Source organism: Mesocricetus auratus, unplaced genomic scaffold (genome assembly GCF_017639785.1).
Source record: "Mesocricetus auratus isolate SY011 unplaced genomic scaffold, BCM_Maur_2.0 Super-Scaffold_100024, whole genome shotgun sequence".
NCBI classification, from domain to species: Eukaryota; Metazoa; Chordata; class Mammalia; order Rodentia; family Cricetidae; genus Mesocricetus; species Mesocricetus auratus.
The window spans coordinates 26,589,318-26,601,838 of NW_024429205.1; positions in this window are offsets into that span (position 1 = coordinate 26,589,318).

Consider the following 12,521-nt stretch of genomic DNA (forward strand, 5'->3'; position numbering starts at 1 on the left):
TATTATTTTAATCCCATAGCTCATATAATGGAAGGAGAGGACCACCACTCACAAATTGTTCTCTGACCTCTATATGGATGTCCCTTCACATAGGTAGACAAAAAATGTAATTAATTTAAAAAAACAAAACTTCATACACTTGTTCTTGTCTATTTGTTCATTTGAAAATTCTTACATATCAGATTTGATATTATAATTCTATACTACAAAGTTCTAGCTGTTTTCACTGTGTTGCAAATTTCCCTTTCAAATATTAACTTATAACAATTCAATTGTCATTCAAGTGTACATTTCTGCATGGTGAGATAAATTATAATCTGTTTCTTCTTCATCATCAGAACATAGTTTCAAACTTTCCCTTAAGCTATACAAAGACTTATGACACATTTAATTGAAAAAAATGAATCAGAATCTATTACTTAAGATCTCCCCAAGTCTGGTTTTAAAACTCATTACTCATGATTTAGAGAAAGCTTTATTTTGTGTTAGTTGCCATAATATCCTCTATCTTTCTCTGTCATCGTCTCTTCTATCTCTTGCTTACGTAGAGTTGATAACTCAGTTTTCATGTTTGAACTTCCTTTTCATCTGTATTCAGAAACCTCTTTGTAAAAACTAACCTCCAGATCAAACGGATATGCTACTGTTTATATATGAGTCTTGGTATTCAATTTCTGGACTATTTATCTATTTCACAAGCAGGAACTGTGCATAAGGATTTACAAGGTTATAGTTTCCACTACCGTAGTTAAATATAGTAGAGTAAAAATTACGATAGCTGTGTTGCTGTGGAGTAGTTCTTTTGTTCACTGTGTTTATGTATTACTCTCATTGGTTTAATAAAGAGTCACCTGTCCAATAATTAGGTAGGGGAAGGTTAGGTGGGAGAGCCAGCCTGAAAGAATGCTGAGAAGAAGAAAGATGGAGTTGTCAGGTGACACAGAGGAAGCAGGAGAAAAACATTCCCTGCTCTAAAAAGGTACTGCCACGTGGCTGAGAAAGATAAGAAATATGATTTAACTTAAATTGAAAGAGCTGGTTAGTAACAAACCTAAGCTATCAACCAAGCATTTATAATTACTAATAAGTCTTTGAATGGTTGTTTAGGGAGCTCACTGGTGGTACAAAGGCTGAGTGGCTGGATACAGAGAATGTCTGCCTACACTTTGTCTACTTTGAATTCACCTTTTTACATTTGTAAAGAAAATAGACCCCGGGGATAGTGATATGAATATAAAAATAGTAGGTGTCTTTTGAGTATCTAAAAGTTTCTGTTCACCTCTGTTCATCATCTGTGATTGGCTCACTTTTGACAGTATCAACTACGTTTGACAAATTTTTCAATCTGAGTAAAAACCATCTCAATCTAACATGGAGGCTACCAGTAGTCTTCAATACATGAGAATTTGGGCAAATGCATCTCCTTGACCTGACACAAAGCAAAGCTCTCATTCAATAAATGAAATGACTTATTTAGAATGGACTGAAGGATACTAGTCATGGCCAGTATAAAGTTATTGAAAATTGAGGGAATACTTTACAATTTTTGTAAACACACATGTACACACACACACACACACACACACACACACACACACACATAATTTTAAGGACTTATCTGGAGCTTGTTATATAAATCAATCAGGCTAAACCCAAACTCACATAGCTCCCTCTGCCTTTGCATCACAAGTACTTGCATTAAAAAGCATACACCAACACATCCAGTCTTCTGTTAAATTGCTTAAATTCATGAATCAGTAATGAACTTTTAAAAATCACTGATAATACTCCTAATAACTTTTATGTTGAAAAGCAGTTTTTCTTGCCTTCTTAAAGATTGATTCTAACAAAACACTTCATTTTATGTCTTCTAAAATTTTTCTATGTCTCAAATGTATGGTATATCTCAATAGATATTATTTAATTTTAGAGATATCATAAGCAAAATCCTAATTTTAGTTTCACAATTCTTTGTTGAATAGATATAGTCAACATCATTTGCTTATTTCTCTACCTTGAATGGGAGCAAGGAATTCTATTTGCTGTGGAAAATTATTTGAGTGTGTACTTTTCTGCACCATATCAAACTCAATTTAGTGCTTTTCTCTTTCTATTTGAAAAGATATAAGTGGTCCTGGAAGAATTAAAACTACTCATTTATAAAAGGCATCTTTAAAAGTGCGCAGTATCTGTTGTTCCCTTTATAGAGAAGACTCATTTTCCATGCAGTTGTTGCCTCTAATCAAACAACTCACTCACAAGTGAAACTACTAGAACAGATGGCAAAACCTTCCAACATTAGACTTTATATCTGAGAAAGACACACTTTATTTTAAAATTGCCACTTGGGAACATAAAGTGCTCTCATGAGAAAACCACATTTTACACTTTCAAGGCAGTCCATAAACTAAAGACAGATGTTTACATGACTTCTTAATTAACACAAAGAAAACATTTACCTACACTGTGTGAATAAAACGGCAAAGAAGATGAACCCTTTCAAATAGCCTGGGATGTTTTTATGCCAGGAAACACCAAACGTTTAACATCGACCATTTCCTAATTCTCTTAATAAAGAGAATAAATGTCATTTATCCACAGTTCACTGGCTTGATACTATTATAAGATGGCAGATGTTATTTTCTTTATTTTGTTGGTATAATGTACTTGAATATTAAGACTCTCATGGAATCAGATATCCTTTGAAATTAGTTTTATGCTTAGATTAGACACCCATCACTGAACACTTGAGTTACTCAGGAAAATCTTAAGAAAATATAGAAGTGATATTTTTCAGGTTGCCATCACAAAAGTCACAAAGCACAAAATGCAAAATGACAGATTAAAAATATCAGATCAGATTTGCTAAAGATTGATAACATTATGAAACAGGAAGAAAGGACTTGGATTGGCTAGAAATTAATTTGGGGGAAATCAGTAAACTGAATTGATATTTGTAGGATCAAAGAGAAAAGGGAGGAAAGGAATCACAGAACACTGGATAGATGACAGAAAATAATCTGTACATGTGCTATCTATACAATTCTCCTTCTCTCTCCTCCAATAATTTCCTTAGATAAATGCTTAGAAATACTTTTGGGAGCAATTCAGCTAGGATATATAAGCATCAGAATCAAATTATGTTAAATTTGATAGATATTATTTGCCTTGTTAATGACAAGAAGATTCTTTCTGGAAAGATTGGAGATACAAGTAGAAACAAACAGAAAAGATCTTCCTTTGCCCCAGATGACTTCTCTTCTACAACTAAGAGAATGACCTGTGTAGAGGATTCTATTTGCTTGGTTAGGTTTGTTCCTAGGTACTATTTTTGGAGCTATTATGAATCATATATTTCCTCTTTTTTTCTCATTCAGTTTGTTATTGATATTTACATCAAGTATTAATTTTATATCTATTCTAAACCTTTACTGAAAGTGCTTATAATATCTAAGAATTTTCTGGAAGAGTTTAAAGGATCTTTTAAGTATAGAATCATATCACCTTCAAATGGGGATAATTTGGAAGCCAGTGTTTACCCACTTATAGCCTTCTTGTCTTATAGAAATAAAAATTTTTGCAAGCTAAGAAAACCCTCAGTATATTGAATAGACAGCATACAGAGTGGAAGAAAGTATTTTCTGGCTATATTTCAGGCAAAATGTTTATGCCTAGGATATATAAACAATCACAAAAGTTAAACACCAGAAAAACTGCTGCCTGTCAACACATGGGCTACTGAAAAGAATAGACAGTTCTGTGAAGAAGAAACTCAGTTTGACCAAAAATCATTTTTAAAATGTTCAGCATTCTTAGACATCACAGAAGCACAGATTAAAACTATTTTGAAATTCCATCTTACTCAAGTCAAAGTGGCTATCATCAAGAAAAGGGACAATAACAAAGGTTCATGAATATGTGGAATAAGAAGAACCCTTGTTCGTTGCTGTTGGGAGTGAAACTAAATAGAGTCATTATGAAATTAGATATGAAAATGTAAATTATACAGACTTTATGAGTCACCTAATACCACAGAGATACTCAGCCAACCATGTTTATCGTTTCATTATGAAAAATATCAAGGAACTGGAACCAGCATGGATATTACCCCAACAAATGAATGGATAATGACATTCAAACACATCAGTGAATCAATTATTATAGCTTTCAGGTCACTTATGACTAGGCAGTATTGATATTAACGGATGAAACTGAACAAAGCTTCACTATTAGGTAGATTTGGAACAGATTTATAAAGCTGATGTGCTATATATACTCCAACTCAAGATTTGGAAGGTATGCATATGATGAAGTTAAAGTCAACCTTCTTAGCACCTTCAAGTCTGTTACCATGACAACATTAATGTACATTGTCTATGGCACATGATTTCAGAAAGTTTAAGATGTGGATATGGGAATGACCCAGATCTAAAGAAAAGCACATGTTCCCTGGCACTAGCTAGGGATGTAGTTATTCTAATATATTTAACAATGTCTAATATACTACCAAAGTTACCGGGTACCCAAGAAGATGGGAAAAACATATTAAGAGAAATTAGTTATTTAGAAAAGATAAGCTATTGATGTATTTGTATATTATATATATACTATGAGAAAGGCAGGGCAGAAAAACAACAAAATAAATATTGTGTACTGAAACTACAATACTTGTAATTAATATTGTGTAGACTATAGATAAAGAAGAAAATAATAAACTAAACAATAAAGGACTAAACTGACCAAAGCTAAGTATACGGAAAGAAAACTAAAAATGGAAACTCAAACAAAAACACACAAAACTAATACATCAATAAGTTCAATAAGGTAAGAATTAAAAAGTCAGAGTCATATATATAAGAAAATGACACAACATCATTACTATCTACTAGGAAAGTAATTATGGGTATATAAATGTAACACTATTAAATGTAAATTTAAAATATTACACATATACATATTATTACATATTAATTGCATATAAAAGCAATGCTACTCAGTGTAAATTAATTTAATTAGGATGGCTTGCATGAGCATCAATAGGGGCTGTGTACTGCTGCATAAGCAATTTTCCAGTGCTTCCACCACTGAAGAAAATGACACTGCCTCAAGCAGCAAAATTAACTACACATTTTTCCAGGAATGAGTGGGACCTAATTACCTCATCCCACATCCATTCAAAAACTATGAAACTTGGAGGAGGAAAAGTAGGATTAAAAATTTCATTGGGTGAAAAAATCTAAAATTGAATATCCATATATGAGTATGAGCCTGTCACAGAGAGTTTATATGACAGCACATTTTATATAAATTTTATATATCAGTAAAATGAACAGAGTATAAAACACATTGAGTATTGACTCAGTTGAGTTGAGCATGGGTAATTAAAACAAGATATAGAAACATTATAAAAACAAGATTTTTATATTTTGTCTAATGCTGGTCTTTGGTCTAGGACTTCTGTCTCTCCTAGCTAGTATATAATACTCTTCTTTATTTCCTCCTCCATCCTTTCTCTTGGTGGCACTGGTAATCCCTCTTCAGTAACTCAAGTGTAGACTTGCTGTACCCATGTGAACCTAACATTTGCTCCTGTGCCTTAACAGGCAGGATGCATTCAAAATGGAAACATCTCTTTGCAATTTCCACCAAAACTTTTGATTCATTCATGAGCTGTTCAGAACACTATACTTAGCAAAGCAATCAATTATCTGGGCTGTTGGGACTGCCCTGTTTCTAAATAGGCCTCAGAACATTGTTCATGTCCTCATGGCTTAGAGAACATTGTCATTTCCCAGCAACTCTTCTGTGCTTATTGGAAATGGTTGAATCTAACAGAGTGAATGTCTACTCAGCTGATTAAATCAGCTTTCAGTACGGAGAGATTTTTAAGGTGAACTTTCTTATATAAATAATATTGTTTATCTCTACAACAGCAAAACATAATCATCAGACTATTTTTAATAACTCTGTCACTGGAATTGACAAATTAGCAAATTAAAGTAATAGCTAGTTGTCCATTCATGCAACTAAATCAAAGTACTATAAAGAATAAGTAATTAGAGAAATATAAATGAATTCAGTAAAGCAGGAAAATACAATGACATTCTGAGAAAAATAAAACTAAAGTATTTTGTATTGTAAAATAGTTCTCCTCGCCGGGCGGTGGTGGCACACGCCTTTAATCCCAGCACTCGGGATGCAGAGGCAGGCGGATCTCTGTGAGTTCGAGGCCAGGCTGAACCGACAGCCTCCAAAACAATACAGAGAAACCCTCTCTCATAAAACCAAAAAAAAGTTCTCCACTTCTATGAAACAACATTTTTAGAATTCATTAGCCTTTGTTTATTAATTGAAAATAGGTTTTCTTCATACACTGTATGCTGACTACTGGTGCTCCTTCCTCAAGTCTTCTCAGAACTCATCCCCTCACCCACAAAAATCCACATAAAAATTCTTTTTTATTTTCTCACTAGAAAACAAACAAGCATCTAAAAATAATAATAATAGTAAACCAGAATATAACAATACAGAGAAAGCAAAGATCAAATAAAATAATAATATAGACACACACACACACACACACATATTGGGAATCCTAATATTTAAATAAAAAACCTTTTTGGTTATAAAAAATGTAAACAATTAAAAGAAAGACAATTTTCCAAAAAAATACCATTGATTCTGCTCTGTGTTGGCCATCTATCTACTGCTAGCCTTGGAGCTGGACATAAAAAGTACTATTGTTTTGGTTTTTTGGGACAGTGTTTCTCTGTGTAGCTTTGGAACCTGTCCTGGAACTCACTCTGTAGACCAGGCTGGCCTCAAAGTCACAGATATCCACCTGCCTCTGTCTCCTGAGTGCTGGGATTAAAGGCATGTGCCACCACCGCCAACTGAAGAGTGGTTTCTACATCCAATGATATTATGTTTTCATATTTTTTGTTTTGTTTTATCATTTTTGTATTTTAAAAGAATCTTTTCTCAGTTTGCAAACCAATCCCAGTTCCCACTCCTTCCCCTCCTTCTACTCTCCACAACTTCCCTCCACCCAACTCCCTAATTATTACTCAGAGAGAGAAAGTCTTCCCATGGGGACACAATACTTTGACATATCTAAAAGGAAGGTGAAATGTTTTTCATATGGATTTTTATTATATTATTATATTTTTAAAATTATGCTTTTCATCCTTTTATTTACAGTATGTCATGCAACAGATACAGCTTTTTAATTTTGTTTTTGCATAAACAAAAATCAAGTATGAGCTGAGGATTTAAGCAGTTAAATGAATCAATCTATTACAAAAAGCAAGTTTTCTGATTCTAATTAGTTTTGTAATAAACTTCTCTTAGTTTGCTTTTGCTTTGCTCTGAAAAGACACGGACTGAAAGTCAGAGGGAAGCAAAAGATATATTTGCTCATGAGTTTCAGTCCATAATTGAGAGAAGCAGGAGTTCAGGGCAGGAACCTGGAGTATGGAACTGAGGTAGAGTCCACAAAGGAATGCTGCTTATTCGATTCATTTCCTTAACTTGATCAACTCCCTTTTGTAAACACCCCTGGCTCATCGTTCCAGGCATGACACACCTGCAGTGGACTGGAGTGCTCCACATCAATAATTAATCAGCAAACACCCCAATACTTGCCTGCAGGCCAGTGCAAGAGGCAATTTCTCTACTAAAAGCCTTTCTTTCGAGGACTAGGTGTGTGTCAAGCTGACAAAAGCTAGCCCTAGCAATAACAACACTCAAAAACAGTTTATTGCTAGATATAATAGAAAAAATAGTTGTTATAAACGAGGGTAGACTTTGAAATAACAACAATAATGTTTCTATGAGCTGTCTATGGTCAGGATAAATTTACACCAACCCAGAAGACATTATGTGCACATATACAAACACATACACACATACACTCACACATATATACACATACATACTCAAATACACACAGATGCATACAAGCATACACAGAGCATAGTTTTACAAAAGAACATAGTTTAATTTGAAACTTAAAATATTCCTTAAAATTTATTTAATTCCAGTTTTTTTTTACTTCAGTATACAATACAACACTGAGGGCAGTTTCCATATTCTGCTGTCGGGAAGCCACTTTTTATCGATATCAGAGAATATAGCCTGACAAGATGTCATGATCACATCATTTCATTAATCCTAAATAGCATAATTGTATTGTCAGTGAAGTAGAATTACGATAATGTGCTCAATTACAAAATCTATCTATTTACTGGTATGTCTCAACTGTCCAAAACTCATCAAACAGATGATCAAATTTATTTGATTAATTTTAATCCTCCTCCTAAGTGCACAGGGATGAAAAGATTTTTCTCTTGAAATGTGCATCTGAAAGATCAATCATTGTGACTATGCAATGAGAATTCATTAGAAAGGCATTTTCCTAAAATGAAAAATACATAATATTGACTTGTATAGGTTTTGTGATTTCTCCCATTTTAAGAACATAGAAGCAACTCCATTTTCAATTATAATACTGAAATAGTTATAAAATTAGTACTTAAACTTACTATATCTATGAATTAAATAATTAAAACATTTTAGTATGACTTATTCAAGTGGACAAATTTATTGAAACTGGGGTTATTTTGCTTATTGAGTTAATTTTTATTTTTTGTTTATTTGTATGTATGATATAATTCAATAGTGAATTATCAAAGTGCCATGCTGAGTGTAACTGTGGCTACATCTGTAACCCGTAGAATGAATACATGAAGGCACCTTAGGACAAGGACGGTCAATAAGCAATCTATTGTCATTCAAGGTAACAGGCCACTACTGAAGATGTAACATTCTCCATTCAGTTAACACAAATATTAACATGCCCTGAGACACTTAAAACACAGTATATCTGTCTGTATTTATAAACTGTTGCACTAGTGATATTTGTATAGGAAAATAATTCTATGCTTTCACTCCAGACAAGATAGAAGCAAGAGAAGATATATGGGCAGGGGGAGAAGATGATTAGACCATCTAAGAGAAAGACAGAGATGGCTAGGTAGTTAAGAACACTTGTTTCTCTTGCACAGGAACTTGATTCTATTTGCAGCAACCACATAGCAGTTCCCAACTGTCTGTAACTCCAGTTCTAGGAAATCATACCACTTTCCTAACCTTTTTGGGTACCAGGCATGAATGTGGTGGTCATACATGCAGGAAAACACTCATACACATGAAGAAAAATTAGTGAATCTCCTTCATAATGGCTTTGGTGTAGTGAGATTTCCTATGTAGCAGTTGAGGGCACTGACAGTATCTACATGGTGAATTTAAGGGGCAGAAGGCAGGAATGTCACCCCTCACATAGTAGCCTCCTGAAATATTGTACTATTTATGTTATATTCATTGAAGAGAGATAAATGGGGTTAATTTCCTCCATGAAAGGAAAAATTTAAGTCTAGAGTCAAATACTATTTAGATACATTATATATTATTATTACTTATTATTTTGCTAATGTTTATAAAAGACTACAGTTTATGGTATGAATTTTTGCTTGTTAACTGCCTTATAAAATTCTATTTTTCATCTACAAAACTTAAAAAATTCCATCCCATTTGACTCATCCCTGTGATATTTTAGTGGTGGAGCAGAATATCCTCATTGTAGTAAGAAATTTAGATCAGTAAAATAAGTTGTGTTGCCTAAGAAAGGATAAGGAGAACTGTGCTTTTGGTCAAGGATATTAACATGGTCAATTAATAAAGGGAACTAATCATTAAGAATCAAAATACATCTATGATATGGTGTTGTGGGATATTTGCTTAACTATGCAAGATGTGCTGCATTTGATTAATTATATAAAGATAAGCTGTTGTTTTACCTTACCTGCCTAAGGCACCTGATTGGTCTAATAAAAAGCTGAATGGACAATAGTGACGGAGGAGGTGTTAGTAGCTAGGCATTCTTACAGTGCTGCTTTTAGAGATGTAACAGAGTATAACCTCAGCCGCAGCCAATAAGAAGAGCGCCACCTATGCCTGTTCACTATGCTCCATGTTAAAAGGGCCCTGCCCACCTCCCATTTCTGTCTCCCACTGGGTGTCTCTGTCTCTCTGTCCCTCACTCTTTCTTTCTCTAACCCTCCCCCTCTCTCTCACTGCTCTTGTCACCCAGGCAGGCATCCCCTTCCTCCATCCCTATTTTTAGGATCCCTTTCGCAAAAAAAAAAAGTCCATTTGAACTCAGTAGTGTCTTTCTCTGTTTCACAGCTTTTTAAAAATAGACAAACATATTCCTGAGACTGGAATTGCTGGATGATGTGGTAGACTGATTACCATTTTCCTGAGGAATCTCCATACTGATTTCCAAATTGGTTGTATGAGTTGGCACTCCCACCAGCAGTGGAGGAGTGTTCTCCTTTTTCCATGTACCCTCCAGTATAAACTCTCATTGGTGTTTTTGATTTTAGCCACTTGGACAGGACTAAAATGGTGTCCCAGAGTTGTTTTGATTGGCATTTCCCTGATGGCTTGGGTTATTGAGCACTTTCTAAAGTTCCTCGCAGCCATTTTAGATTCCTCTATTGAGAATTCTCTATTTAGTTCTGTACTCCACTTTTTTTTTTTTGATTTTTTACGAGACAGGGTTTCTCTGTTTTGGAGGCTGTCGGTCTAGCCTGGCCTTGAACTCACAGAGATCCGCCTGCTTCTGCCTCCCGAGTGCTGGGATTAAAGGCGTGCACTACCAACTCCCGGCTGTACTCCACTTTCTAATTGGATCCTTTGGTATTTTGGAGATATGCTTCTTGAGTTCTTTATAATTTTTGAAGATCAGCCCTCTGTCATATATAGGGTTAGTGAATCTCTCTTCCCATTCTGTGGGCTGCTTTTTTGTCTTGTTGACTGTGTCCTTTGTCTTACAGAAGCTTCTCCGTTTCAGGAGGTCCCATGTATTAATCGTTGATCTCAGTGTTTGTACTACTGGTCTTATGTTCAGGAAGCAGTCTCCTGTACCAATTCGTTCAAGGGCACCTCCCACTTTCTCTTAGGCATATACCCAAAGGATTCATATTCATACAACAAGGATGTCTGTTCCACTATATTCACAGAAGCATTATTTGTAATAGCCAAAACCTGGAAGCAACCTAGCAACTGAAGAGTGGATAGAGAAAATATGGTACATTTACACAATGGAGCACTATTCATTGGACAAAAAAAAAAAACAAGGGAATCTTGAAATTTGCAGGCAAATGGACAGCACTAGAAGAAACCATGCTGACTCAGGTAACTCAGTCACAAAAAGACAAACATGGTATGTACTCATTCACATATGGATTTTAGACATGGATCAGGTGAGTGCCATCCTACAATCCCACTGGCAGAGAGTCTGGGAAACAGAATGTTCAACCAATGACTGATGGAAGCAGAAGCAGACACCCACAGCTAAACACTTAGCTGAACACAAGGAACCCAGTGACATAGAAGGAGGACTGATGAGCATAGGGGTCAAGACTGGGCTTCTTTAACCCACAGAAACAGCTGACCTTAACAAGGGTGTTCTCTTAAACCCAAGACTGATGGATGAAAATCCAGCATGGGACAGATCCAGACCCCCTAAATGTGGGTATCAGTGAGGAGGCCTAGACAATCTGTGAGTCTTTAGGTAGTAGATCAGTATTTAGTTTATCCCTGGCATACAAATGGACTTTGGGTGCTCATCCCACAATGAGAGATGCTCTCTCAAACTGGACTCTTGGGGGAGGGCCTAGACTATAGACATCCACCATAGAGGGCTGCACAATACCTGGGGAAAAGTGTGGGGATTGGGGGATTAGGGGAGGGAGTAGTTGGTGAGAGGGCATAAGAGGAGGGGAGGGAGAAGAGGAGGGTGAGGAGAGTTAGGTGGGATAGACATGTGAAGCAACCTTGTTTCTAATTTAAATTTAAAACTAAAATAAAGGCAAAAATAGAAAAAACATACTATGTACTCACTTATATATGGATTTTAGACATGAGGCAGGTGAGTGCCAGTCTACAATCCCACCACCAGAGAGTCTGGGAAACAGGGAGGACTCTAAGAGAGATATTCATGGCACCCCAGAGGAGATGAATGGGACAGGATCTCCTAAGTGTTTGGGACCATGGGGGGAGAGGAGAGAGAGCTGGGAGAAAGAGAAGAGAAGAGGATGGGAGAGAAGGACATGGGGCAGCAGGAAGGTTGAGTCAGGGGAAGAATAGAGGAGAGAAGGATAAGAGATACCATAATGGAGGGAGCCATTATAGGCTTGAGGAGAGATCTGGCACTCATGAGATTTCCATATATCTACAAAGATGACACAAACTGGCAATCTAAGCAATAATGGAGAGGCTACCTAAAATGCTCTTCCCTGACAATGAGATTGATGACTACCGTATATGCCATTCTAGAGCCTTCATCCAGTGGCTGATGGAAACAGAGGCAGAAACTCACAGCAAAACATGGAATTAAACTCCTGGTACCCAACTGCACATATGGAGGATTGATGAGCAAGGAGGTTAAGACTAGG